Genomic DNA, 13,829 nt, shown 5'->3' on the forward strand with positions numbered 1-13,829 from the left:
TTTAAAAAAAAAGTGGAAGTTTGATATATCTATCCATGCAGAACAGAAGACAATGAAAAGATGCTAATCCTATCAGAGGTAAAAGAATAGAAACAACTTTTCTTCCTACTCCAATTTTTTGGGTTCATGAACTGCTGTTCATTTGAGCTATTTGGTGCAAAGACTGTATTCACATAACTCATCTGTGAGCTAGGCTTGCTTGAGCATCAGCAGGCATAGCAGTAACACAGGGTCACGGAATGCTTCTGTGTTTCCTTACAAGCTCTGCCTCTAGAAACAAATATACCCCAGTCTTATGAATTAGATCCAGGCTGCTAAATTGACACCCTGCCTCTCACCACAAATTACATTTCTATACTCCGTCCCACTTGAGTTCTACCTGACCACTATGCTGGCTCTGAATGATACTTAAGTTCAATCTGTACTGGTATATGATCTGCTTAGTAAGGTCTATAAAGCACTAACAAGATTAGTTATTTCTATTGAAGAATGGTCCTGTTCAATTATCCTAACAATTCCTCTTTGACCTTAACCTCTTTAAAAAAATAGAGCTCATGCATTATACCATTCTAGCTTTCCCTTCTTCAGAGTATAACTAAACTCTTTAAATTTTATTTTTCCCTAAGCTTTCTCAGGTTAAATATACCTTCCTAAAAATTCTTTTGCAGCCCTATTCAGCCAACCCAAACTGCCATCTATTTTTTTTCTCAAGAAATCTCTTTCATATGCTGAAACACAGGCACAGTGAAAACTACAAAAAATTAAAGCATGAGTTCTAAAAGAAAGTCAAGGCTTAGACGTCCAAAGTTTATAGAATTAGGAAATAAAAGAACAAACTTAAGTCTGCCTCTAAAAACATAATGTCAATTTCAAGACTGTGATCAACATGAAATTTTCCTCAAAATCAAATATATATTAAGGGCAGGAAATTCTAACAAAAAAAAATCCTGCAGGTTATGTTACTGTTTTTTTTTGTTCTATGTAGTCCTGATGGAAAACTTCAGGCATTCTTTGTGAAAAAATGCAAAATGCTGAAATGCAGATTATTAACTGCATTTGTCACAGTGATGCCAGCTGTAAAAAGTATTAGTGTGATCCTTTTAATCTAGAAAGGAGCTTAATCATAGTATAGATGTTTTGTCATCAGCCTGCTGTCAAGATAAATAACATTTCTCTACTGTATCTAGAAGACAAATGTCAGTCAAAGCAAGACAGAATCCTTTGAAGTAAAACTATAATCTATAAAATATATATCTTTGAGAAAGGATTGATTTAAAACATCAAATGAAACCATTTGGCTTTGTAACAAAACACTGTTAATTTTTTCTAAGTGATACTCTCAGGCAGTTTTATATAACTAAGGAACTTGAAGTTCTAGAAGTAACTATATGACTGGCCAATGCAAGAGAAAAGATCATGCTTAGGACAAAATCTTGGTTATTTGTCGTTACATTTATACCTTAGTTGTGCTCAGGGGTCCTCATCCAACTTCTATTGAAATCTATGAGAGCTGGAAAGGGCCATCACAGCATAAGCCTTGTGCCTCATGGTTTTTTTCATCTTGATGCAAAAAGAACGGTCATATGGCTTTGAACATGTGAGAGGGGAAGAACTGCTGCTTCAGGAAAGGACTATGGGGATATTTATAAGGTATAAAGGGAGTTAGACACCTAACTTCGACTTATACTTTGAAAATGCTTGCCTTGCCATCTAATAAAACAATATTACAAAAATGTAAGTACAGATTCCTTCTCAGTGAGGAGTGATTTTTTCTCCTCGTATACATCATTCTTCAGATAATAAATGAAAGCATATGCATTTTGAGATGTTTCATGTCACTATTACTATGGTCCCACTAAGGTCATCTATCTACAAAAGGTTTGGTTATTTTCAAAGACACTAAAGAAATACTAAACATATTTCATATTTCAATACTAGACATATTTCAATACTAAACATATTTCACAAGATTTCCACTTACTTTGGCAATAAATGCATTAATGCAAATTAGGATAACTACTTGTGCAAAGGTTTACATTTTTCAAAAAGAAACAATTGATTTCCCTAATCTTCTCATAAAGATATTGATTGTTAACAAATTCTGACATACTGTCTGCTTTTGCAGATAAAGCCATCAAGCAAGTCTGTTCAGTTTCAAAAAAAAAAAAGAATTACAAGACTTCTAAATCATACATGGATTGAAAAATCTTACTTCAGTTTTGGAGAAAACAGGTCTGTTGAAAAAAATATCTAGCATTTAAATCGGCACATGCAAGAATTAACATCTGAAGATATAAGTGAAACTTTATGAGCAAACTTAATTTTTTAATAATTTCAAGTTATTTGAACTCCAAGAAAGGCTGATCAGCTCCATACAGAAAAGATTGCTTGACATGTACAATTCTGAATTATGCCGTCTGCTTTGAATTTTTTTTCCAAAGGTCAAACTTACTGGTCACAAGTCATCCACTTGCTGAGGAACCTCTGAACTACTCAAATGATTTTCTCCAGCTGTAAACACTGAAAGACTGATGAGCACACTCTTGTTTTTCTTGGCTGAATAAAGTGCCTCTCTATATTTTAGTGACATTTCTACATTCACCTTTCAGGAAGTAAACGATCACAAAATATGGAAGGTAAACTCTGACTGTGATTCCTTGTAGATAAGTTTTACAGTGGTGGATTTCTATTGCATCAACAGAAACACTTCATGATTTTCAGCAACATTTATTCTTTTGTTTGTTCATTTGGGGGTGGTGGGTGTTTGTTTGTTATTGCAGATTGGTTGGTGGTACAATAACACAGCTAAAACACCTAGTTGCATATATGTACACCATTCTTAATGTGTAAGTATTTATCTTTGTAAATGAACCCTGAGATTTTAGGATGAATGCTGAAAATCAGGCACTGTTCTCTGTCATATACGATGATATATTCCTACATAATGATAGGAATCTTTTCTTGTCACGGAGAGTTCTTTCCACATCTGATAGCAGACCATAAAAATAAAAAAAAAATTCTAGACTTCTGTAACTTAAGTTTTTTCTCGAATGCTCTCAAGAAGCTACAAAAGAGAAATAAACCACTCACATCTACTGATAATTTACTACTTAAGGATTTATTTTTTATTTTTTATTTTTGAATAAATAAAAGTGAGAATGCAAATTGCTTCTGAAGAATGTTAAGAACTTGCATGATTTGAACCAGCTTCTGAAATTTCAGTCTCAATGTTCACAAGAATAACAGCTACAGTTACATAGAAAAACAACTGTCTTAGCATTTCATATATCCAATTAAAGATTTTGAATCTGTAAACCTAGCAGCTACAGTGTTTAAGATGTCTATGAAATTGTGAGTCTATTAGACTGCAAGTAGCTTTTAATATGCTATTTCTATCACCTTTCTCCTTTAGTGCTCAGCTGATTTAAACTATAGATGTTATCAGTTCCTCCATTTTTAAAAATATCTGTATCTAGTAAAACAGTAGAATTACTAGTTATTTTTCTTATTGCCTCATACTAATAATACATGACTGTCATATGTTATTATATTCTCTTTCACCTCTGTCATCTACTTCATAGCCCACATTAATGAAAATGACAATTGATTCAAGTCCTCTTTTTTTTTCAGCAGTCCTATGTGGGAAAATAGTTCTTCAAAATAGAAGGAAAACAAATGAAACAACAAGAAAACATTCAGATTCCCTATGAAATGAGTAAGTTGGATTTAAAATCACTCATATATCTCATGCAATAACAAAATACCTTTTCTCTTTTATTTTTTCAATTTATACCACAGACAGACCAGGTAATGCAGTTCTCTGACAATGGCAGCTCTGTAGAATCAATTCAATATATAATCTTCCATAAATAAAATCAAGTGGTGAAAGCCAGCCTATTTCTGCCAATACAGGGAACCAGAGGCAATTCCCCACCAGAGGATCGAGCATTCCAGTGCTCTTACTCATAATGCCTGAAGTGCCACCCAGTTCACAATGTTTGCAAACTTCCTTTCTTGGCATGTTGTTTGATGGCACTTTTTAAAAGGCCCTTTGTGTTTCTTCATCCTGTACTGATTCTTTTGCTAATTCTGAAAATTTTCAGAAGTTAGAGGAACACAATATCAAAACAGATTACCTTCTACAATGAATGAATCCCTCTGAGGACCATCCAGACATAGTTTAGTGAGCTCTGGCTGTAGTTTAAGTATATGCCACTTCAATGACTCTCAGGGAAAAAAAGCCAACCTATTTCATAATATTTATGTTTCATGGAATAAATGCTGTATTTCTTAAAGGTATTTCATTGCTTTTATATTGCCTGTCATTGGTTTACAAGAAATAGTTTTCTGTTTACTCTGATTGTGGAGCAAGTAATAAGACCTAATACTTATATATTAGCATGCTCAATAATGATTTGTGATGATTAAAATACAATTATGTAATACTTAATGATGTCATGGTAGGACTAACTTTTTTCGTTTGCTTCATTTGACATTTCCAAATTTAAAGCTCAGATATAAAAAAAGGCAAAGTTACAATACCAAATGTGCACAAGTAGTTGTTTACAAGTACCTGCTTTATAACCTATATCATCAATAGCATTCACAGATTGCTGCTGTGACAACATCTTAATTTGTTGTTCTAAATGGTCACATGAAAAAAATTTTCTCACTTTATTTGTAGTTGAAGAAAAAGACTATAAAGAAGAAATTTGTACAGTCACTCATTCATATGAGTTATACAGACAGACTAGCAGCTACTTTACAGTTCTGCTTCCTCTGTGTCAAGGTCTAAGAACAGCCAATGTGAGATGTCAGAGGAAAAGGTCTGAATATCTCCACAGCTCGGGCTACTCTTGTATTTTGTACAGCCGTCTCTTGGTATGAACTGCTTCCTGGGAGAGAACAATTACAGTTTCTAATGGTGAAGCCTCTCCAGTCATTTGTTCTGTTCCTATGACTTGGGCAGCATGGCTCCCACCACCTATGTGATGCAAATTATATTATTTTTACTGCTGTGCAAGTTCTTTCTGATGGTCAATCAGCCCACAATGGTGGCATTGCCTCAACTCTGGATACCTTCTTGTAATACTGACATACTTTCAAAGGAAAATTTGAAAGCCAAAAATCTTTAATGACATAGGCTTTCTGCTAGTGGAAATAGGACAAAAGTTATCCATCCACCTCTATACATTCAGATTTTAAATACTGCAATGAACGCTTTATCATGCAGACAGCTGGGAATTAAATGTGATGATAAACTCTTTCTTTCTTTCTTCTTCAGTGGCAGAGATACATGCAGCGGGTGTCTCTGAGGTTAGGAATGGGATTCTTGGGAAATTGATGCATCCCAGACCTCCTCCTGAAGATGTGTCCCCTCATTTTCCACAAAGTTCTTCTATCTTCAGCAGGAAATGGTAATTCCTACTAACCCTAATTAGTGGCCCTTTGAAGCTCTCCACTGGGTTCCAAGCCACTGTATCTCCTGAGCTTTTTGAGCTTTCTGCATGAGCAGTCTGAATGACATCTGGTAAGTATAATACTCTGCACTGATCAGATATCAGAAAAATTTCCTGCATCCTAATGGCTAGTGTGTAGAACCGAGATCAAATGCTGAAGATATTTTAACTCATACCAATCTTCTTATACCTGTTGTATATTTTAATTTCAGCCAAATTTTCAGTCTCAGTGTTTCTTGGCCTCCGTGATGTCTTTTGCAGTGAGTTCTAAAGTTCAATTTTGTGTTTAAGGAAGAAAGGTATTTTGGAGCAACAGTGTTTTAATTTCTTCTTCTCACTTCTGAAGAACCTTACTTTCCTGTTTCATGAAGCAGAGATCCTCAGTCTTCATCCTCCATTCTCTTCAATGAAATATGCAACTTGATTACAGAAACGTTTTTTCTTTCAAAAATAAAAAAACAAATCTTTCTATTCTATTTCATAAAAGTCTTTGCAATTTCCAAATTCTGTTTCTTGACCAAATCATCTCTAAATTCTCTAACTTTATAGAAATAATATGGCTTATGTAAGGACAATATTTTAAATATGAGAAAAAAGTGATGCATATAAATGTGTTACATAGTTTCACATTATTCTCTACCACTTCTTTCATACATCCAGTATTTCATTTGCTCTTCAAATGCAAATGCACATTGAACTTCAGTCTTCATTAAGCTGTTTTCAGTGATGCTGAGGTTCATTTCCTGAGCTGATATGATTAATTTAGAAGCATGTGAGTGGTATGAGCACTTATGGTGTCTCCCTTCCTGTGTTAGCTGTTCTTCTTTATGATATCTGCTCATTTTCATCTACCTCTGTGTTGCCTGTTCATTTTTATATATATATTCAACAAACCCCTTCTCTCGACTAAAATTCTCAGTTGTCTCTATTTTCTCTGATCTCAGACCCGTTAACATAACATACGCATATCTTCCTATGGCTGTGTTTTTTTAGTAGCTTATAGTAACACACTTTATCAAATGCATCTTAAAACACTAAATACATTATATGTACTGATTTTCTCTTTCCCTCTCTTTTATTAGTACATTCAAAGAAATTGAACACATTGAATCTCCATTGTCACAAATCATACTGATTTAACCACTCTTATTAGATGGTCTTCCAGGTGTTTTATTATTATGCTTTGAAGTTTCATTTCAACATTTTTACCAGATACAGTTTTAAGGTTTACTTCTCTGCAATTCCCTGGATCACCCATAGAGTATTTAAAAAAACATATGGGTATGCTTTATGCTACATTCTAACCCTCCATTATAAGAGCTAATTTATCACTTAGAATCAATTCACAATTAACTGAGTAAACTTAAGGAGGAGATGCTTGTATGAATAGCTTCTGACTGCAGTGGAAATTTCATGTGAATATCTGCTCAGCATAGCTGAGACCCTCACAGTTCCTCCACGTGAATATTCCCCTAACTGAACTACACTGACTTAATGTTTTGCTCTACATACCAACTTATCATTCTGTACCATATCTGTTGGCATCAAAGTATTATTTGACAAAAGGAAGTAAAAAAACTAGTGCTTGTCTTAAGCGAGTAAGGTACCAGACAAGATGTATACAGGGCAAATTTTTGCCCTTAGGTATCATCTGCTTTTTAATCTTATGCAGTCATTATTGCAAAATTTAAATTAAGAAATAGAAGACAATGTTCAAAGCTGGAATAGCAATAGATGAAGGAAAAGTCTCTTAGCTGACACTAGTCTTTGATGTGTGCTCATCTGAGAGAAAATTTGGTCCAGAACTGTATTTACATTTATTCTGCAAGTATTACTGCAGGAGGGCTTATGAGTGTAGGGAACATATGGAGAGGCTGGCAGGCATGGATTCCCTGGTGTGGTGGTTGGATTCTTTGCTCTGAAAAGGCAAGCTTTTAAAATGCATTTGAACACTATAAAATGCACAGCTAGTACGCCAAGTAAGTCTGTATTTAGAGAAGAATTATAATTGTGAAAAGGAATTAAATATTTTAAGATCTAATGCAACTTTAGACTTTAAATAATTACTCTATAAGTCTATATCATAGTCTAACATTACAAGCTGAATTAATTCTCTGCCCTGTCACACGAAAAATATATCAAAACTAATGAGTTTCTCTGAATTATTTTTTTAGCATCTGGGCTCCCCCACCTTCACTTATTGATCATTTATTGTAGTACTTGTTCTTTAAAATCCTGAAAAGTTTTCTTGTTCCATAGTGACAGCAATTCACTTCTTCAAGGGGTCTTTCTGTTGCAAGATGTCCTTCAGTCAGACTAAGCTTGGTCCACAATCCATTAAAGTCACGGAGTCTTTTCAACAAATTTCAGTGAACACAGATCATGAGTTAGAAATGTGTGACTAACTTCTAATTCCTTTGTTCTGATCCTATTTAAACCATCAGTGCCATTCAAAATAGCATACACTCTGAAATGCTTGATGAATCACAGACTGTAGGTGCCTATATTTCTTCATCAATGTAAAATATACAGTGACAGCTACATATTTTTTAATTGGACTTGTCTAATATTGCAATTATTTGATATAAAACCCAAGAACATTCTCTCTGGATTTCTATCTATTTTGTATATATATATATATTTATATATACATATATGATGCTATATATACGTTAGCATCAAAAGGAGGTTTGAAGAGAATCTCCATCCTTAGAGTCGTAGAATCATTAACGTTGGAAAAGAACTCCAAGATCATCAAGTCCAACCTTCACCTGAATACCACCTTGCCCACTAAATCATAACACGAAGTGCCACATTTACTGTTTTTTTGAATGCTGCCAGGGATGAAGACTCCACCACTTCCCTGGGGAGCCTGTTCAATAGTTAAGTACTGTTTCAGTGAACAAATTTTACCCCAATATCCAATCTGAACTTCCCTTGATGCAACTTGAGGCCATTTGCCCTTGTTCCTTTGCTAGTTGCCTGTATAGTGGTTGAGAATTAGCAAAAGGCTGAGGTACTTACTGCCTTCTTTTACCTCAGTCTTTTCAAGGTTAAGATCAATCATTCTTGGGGTACCCAAACCCTGAGATGGAAGACAGAGATGGGGAGCAGAATGAAACCCCCATAATCCAAAGGGATATGATTAGCATGTCTAGAGAAGGACAAAAAAAGCTAGTGAAGTGTCTTATGAGGAGCAGCTGAGGGAGCTAGTGTTGTTTAACCTGGAGAAAAGGAGGCTCAGGGGAGACCCTTTCACTCCCTACTACTACCTGAAAGGAGGTTGTAGTGAGGTGGGAGTTTGTCTCTTCTCTAGATGCAGGTAGAAACTTTTAGATACTGTTGGTACAATTAGGAAAAATAAACTAAATGTAAACTGCAAGCAAAATGGATTATTTTTAAAAGATTGACGTTTAGTTATATTAACTTTGTATTCCAAAATAAAGGATGACCACGCTTATGAATATTAGACTTCCAGAAGAAAACTGAAGCAAATGAAGCCATTAGTCATTTGAGTATCTATTTCTGTATGTGAGACCAGTTTATCCAAGTATAAGGAATATGTACATCACCTGAAGAAGTACAGTATCTAATGCTAGAGCTTCTACTCTAGGATCATGAAGAAACTGCTCTATTTCACTGCAATGGTAACTCACAATGGAACCAACAGACTGCACAGAAAGGACTATTACAAATTACTGTTATAAATTATTAGATGGTATTACCCATAGGATCTCACTTTTTGTATGTGTTATATTTGTTCTTTAGCACTATAGTAAACCAACACCATCTATCACCCCCTTTTTATCAGAAAGTTTTGTTCTTTGTTTTATTTTAGAACACTTGTTAAAAAAAGTTTGAAACTGATTTTGGTCAGCTGACCTGTTTCCTCTTAACTCATTTGATATTCTATTCTGTTCTTTTCTATTCTATTCACACAACATCCTTTAAATTACTCTAATATCTGACTGCCTTCCAAAAATGCATTAACTGATGTTACTAACATCTGTCACGTGTAGTTCATTTTCCCTCTCATCTTCTCTGCAGGGACAGGATGAGAAAGAAAATTGTGTGTGCAATGTATTGTTATATGCATATGCGTTATGATAGAGTCTTTAATTACATACTCTCATCTTGTTTTCCCACAGGACCCCTGCCTCATTCAGTGCACAGGACATACACACGTGAGAGATTTCAGAGTGCGTAAGCAACCACCAGTTTAGCAGTTCCTGACATGGCTTTTTCATCTAGTGTAATGCTTTTAACAGTATGTTACTTCTTTTCATGTCTTTTCTTCTTCACATTGTTGATCTTTTCTATAGAAAGTATAGCAAGATAAGATAGTAATCCTAAGAAAATGAGATAAAGAGGCAGTCCTCTGTTTCCACATGGTTTGAACATTAGATGCATCTGTGCCATCTATGCAATCATACCTTTTGCAAACACCCAGTTAGAAAAATTTGGAATCCTCCCTGTTATTGTCTGGTACATGACACGTACTCCTCTTTGCACTACATTATATCATAAGCATGAAAGTAAGTTATTCAAAGCACAAGTAATCTCTCAAAATGCTATTAATTTGGAATCAAGATGCTCCTAAGGGATATTATTTGTTATCTTGGGTTTTTTTCCCCAAAGAAAATCTGACTTCAGTTATTCCTTATCAACGAGTTAAATTTTTTGTGGGTTGCTTTTTTCTTTTTCTTTTTTTTTCTTTCTTTCTTACAATGCATGGAAGTGTAAAGCAAAGAGCACTGCAGATCAAACATATAGATCATGTATTCTTTTCCTTATTCTGCATACCAGCTTGGTTCCAGTTCTTTTTAAATAAATATGCTTCTATATTTTAAAGCAGGTAACTATTTTGTCATTTTGGAATACCTTCAAAACCACTTTTAACTGACTGTCATAAACATTTGTCTAAATGAAAGCAGACATGGCTTTCTTTTCATGACATTAATATTAAGACTTTATTTCTATCTGTCGATAGAAACCTTTTAGTTTCGTGAATACGACAGCTAATTTCTGAAGGTAGAAGTTTCCCCTTTGCTGCTGCATGCAGTAGTTTCATCCAAAAATGGGCACGGATGCTGACTTGTATGAGTGTTTCGCAAGTCGTTGCTTACAGTAGTAGATTAACTCCATCTGTTAGTCCACAGGCAGGGCCATTTGTATTTTGCCTGTGAAATCTGAATCCAGGTTAAAGAGGGAGCCTGAACCCACATCTTTTTTTAACTTCAGATCAACTGAACTTGTATGAATGCATGTAGTATGGAATTCATTTCAGACCAAACTTGGAAATGTTTGAACAGCTTTAAAGCTTTTAACCCTGAATCTCATTGTAGCTTGATGGGCTGTTTTTGTTTGTTTGAGTATATTTTTTTTGTTGGTTGGAAAGTATTCAGATATTTCTCTTCAGCTATGGATCTTTGATCTCTGCTTCTTTGCAGAGTGATTCCACTGCTTATTCCAGCTTCGGTACTCCTATTTTATGATGTAAAGTGCAAAATTACACTGTTTTTACACGTGAGTCTCTGTAGACAAATTTAAAAAAACTTATATTCATGCATACACTGGAAGATTTTCTGTCCATAAAAGGTCAAGTGCAAGTTTATCAAGCCCCAATATACCTAAACCCAGGCCTTTGGGAGAAATACGTTTACTACTTGGATTGTATATCTATCTTCATACCAAGTCTGAGTGTCCATTCCAGAATGTTTGGATGCACTTCAAACAACTGTCAAAGCAAGTACTGCATGTCTGCTAATGAACATTTTAAGCTCAGGTATGTGATGTTTGACAGGATTTATCTCTCATTGAGTTAATCCCCTCTTTGTAAGCATTAGCTTAGAAGTATATAGTGAGATAGATACCATAAACACAGCTGTTACAAGGAAAATGTATTTCACAGGTCCAACATTGAGAATTTCTGTTTGATATCCAAAAGTTTTAAAAAACGTTGATGATGCTATGAAGACCTCATTCCTACTTTACAGAGAGTAAAGCTGCATGCCTGCTTGCTGGTCATTTCTCTAAGTGAAGAGGAATTTTGGCTAACTGTGAGGAGAACAGAGGAGCTCTTTCTGCCTTTTGATGTGGTGAATATAGTGTCTAGAGGGGGAGGGGAGGGAGAGGGAGTAGAGGGAAACGTTGCTACCCAGCCCTTTTTTTTCATTCCTGAATCAATTTGGGATTTTCCACTTCTGTCACCACTCTTATCAGCATGAATGTACACATATCAGCACTCTGACAAAAACTACAGACATGCATACTACCTACCAATCCTTCAATCTCCTGGTCCAGTCTAATAATTACAAGGTATTCTAAAGAAATACTTGGACTACAAAGAAGCTGGTATATCATCAGGTATTATCTCTTGCTGCAGGGTGTGAGTTTACAATACAGCATTGCCATAGTTTTTGATACTTTATTACTTGCATTCATTTTAGCCTATTTCAAATGTGATATGTGTCAGTAATATGCCTACTCTGCAGCTTTTATTGAAAATAGGAGTACACTGCTATTGAGAGGTGTATCAGGTAGTACAATAGATTTTATGCTGAGTTTCTTTGCTTCCTTATTTCCTTAAAAAAATTCTTGTCTCTTACTTTTGGTGCATTAAAGTTCAACTTCATATAGAGAGTTAGAAGTCATTTTGGTAAACCAACGTTTCTTTTATACATTTCTCACAGATACAGGGAAAAAAAGATACTGCATCATTTATTTTCAGGAAAATAGAATCTATTTCTACTGTACTACTATTCTAGGAGTCTAGAGACCACCTTTATTTTAAGAGAGCAAAGACTTGCAGGTAACAAGTTAATAACATTTTAAAACTATTTGTCTTCTGGATAATTTGATAGGTTCAGAATGTTTAAACATATAATTTTTTGCTCAGCAGCAGGGTCATGTCACAGTACAGCCTTTTCTTTTCAGCTCCTTTAGAACAAGTTATAAAATGCCTCTCTACTACCCATCAGTCTCATCATTCTAGTCAGTTTTTTGAGTTTAACATCAGAAAAAGACAGAAAAGAAGAAAGTAAATTAAATAGTATAGAAAGGTTTACCCAAGATTACTGAATTTACTAGAACTTCTGACACTTTCATCGTGTTACACTGACAGCCATAAGCCAATATCACATATATCTCATCATTTAAATCATTACTAAAATCAACACAGCCTGATGTTGCTTCACCTGCCCAAGTACCTATGTGTGTAGCACTAAATTATAAACTCATCTCTTGCATAGCGCTTTTCATCCACAGAGCTGAAAGCTCAATTCACAAAATATGGTTGGGTCTTTTTGTTCTTTTGGTTGTAGTTGTTTTTTTTTTAATTTTACAGATAGGGATAATCTGGAGCAAGAAGATAACTGATTTGCTCTAGTGACCCAGCAAAGCAGTGACATAAGGTGGAATCAGACTTCAATTCAGACCCATGATGACCACGTCAATTTATCTCACTGATTTGGTGGTAATACTGTTATGCCTTGATAATAAAACTTGGCAATTTCAGTATTCTTAGCTCAATTCATTTTCATTGTGTTGTATATAGAGAAATTGTTGGTAGTTTTTTTTCCTAAATCTTAAATATATCACCACAATTAATATTGAATTATGACGATTGAAATAATGAGCAAAGATACAGTTACAGATCTGGGCTATATTGTGATTGTCATGTAGAGTGTTATAGATTCAGTTAAATTTCTAAATCCCAAAAGTTATCTCTTGATTTTCTCTAGAGTAGCTAAAAGCAGATTAAGCCTCTTTATTAGTCTTAGATAAATACTGTCTGTTAATATGTTCACTATGTCACAAGCTGTAAACATTTTTATCTTACTAGTTTGATTCCTAAAATATATTTGACAACAAAACCACACTCTTTTACAGGTCAGCAAATATCCCCTACAGTTAAATTTTATTACTTCGTCAACAAAGAATGCAACATGATTAAAGAAGGATATGAAATTTCAGTCTCCAAAGTTCACAGCTTGACTGGGATTCAATCCACTCAATAAAGTATGCAGTTGTACTGCAATTCAAACTACTGTATTTTCTATATAGACCATCATGCTATTCAGTTCAAGCTATTAAAGATGGAATTGGAACATCAATGCAGGTAGTTTGACTCTTGTATTAAACCAATCTAAATATTCAATATCTGTGCCATAGCACTGATTAAATGTTTTTGGACTTCAGGATCAGGAATATACTAAGTCTGGTGACCAGCAAACATGATATGAACTAGTATGTTGCAAGAGAACTTGATGTACATTGACATTTTTAATATTCTAAAAAGCGGTAAACTAGACCAAACTGCTGCATCTATGACATGCTATATAATGTGAAAAGGCTGAGAATTGTGCTTGT

Source organism: Pipra filicauda, unplaced genomic scaffold, assembly GCF_003945595.2.
Source record: "Pipra filicauda isolate LSUMZ 115617 unplaced genomic scaffold, ASM394559v2 scaffold134_size1991817_pilon, whole genome shotgun sequence".
Classification (NCBI taxonomy): Eukaryota; Metazoa; Chordata; class Aves; order Passeriformes; family Pipridae; genus Pipra; species Pipra filicauda.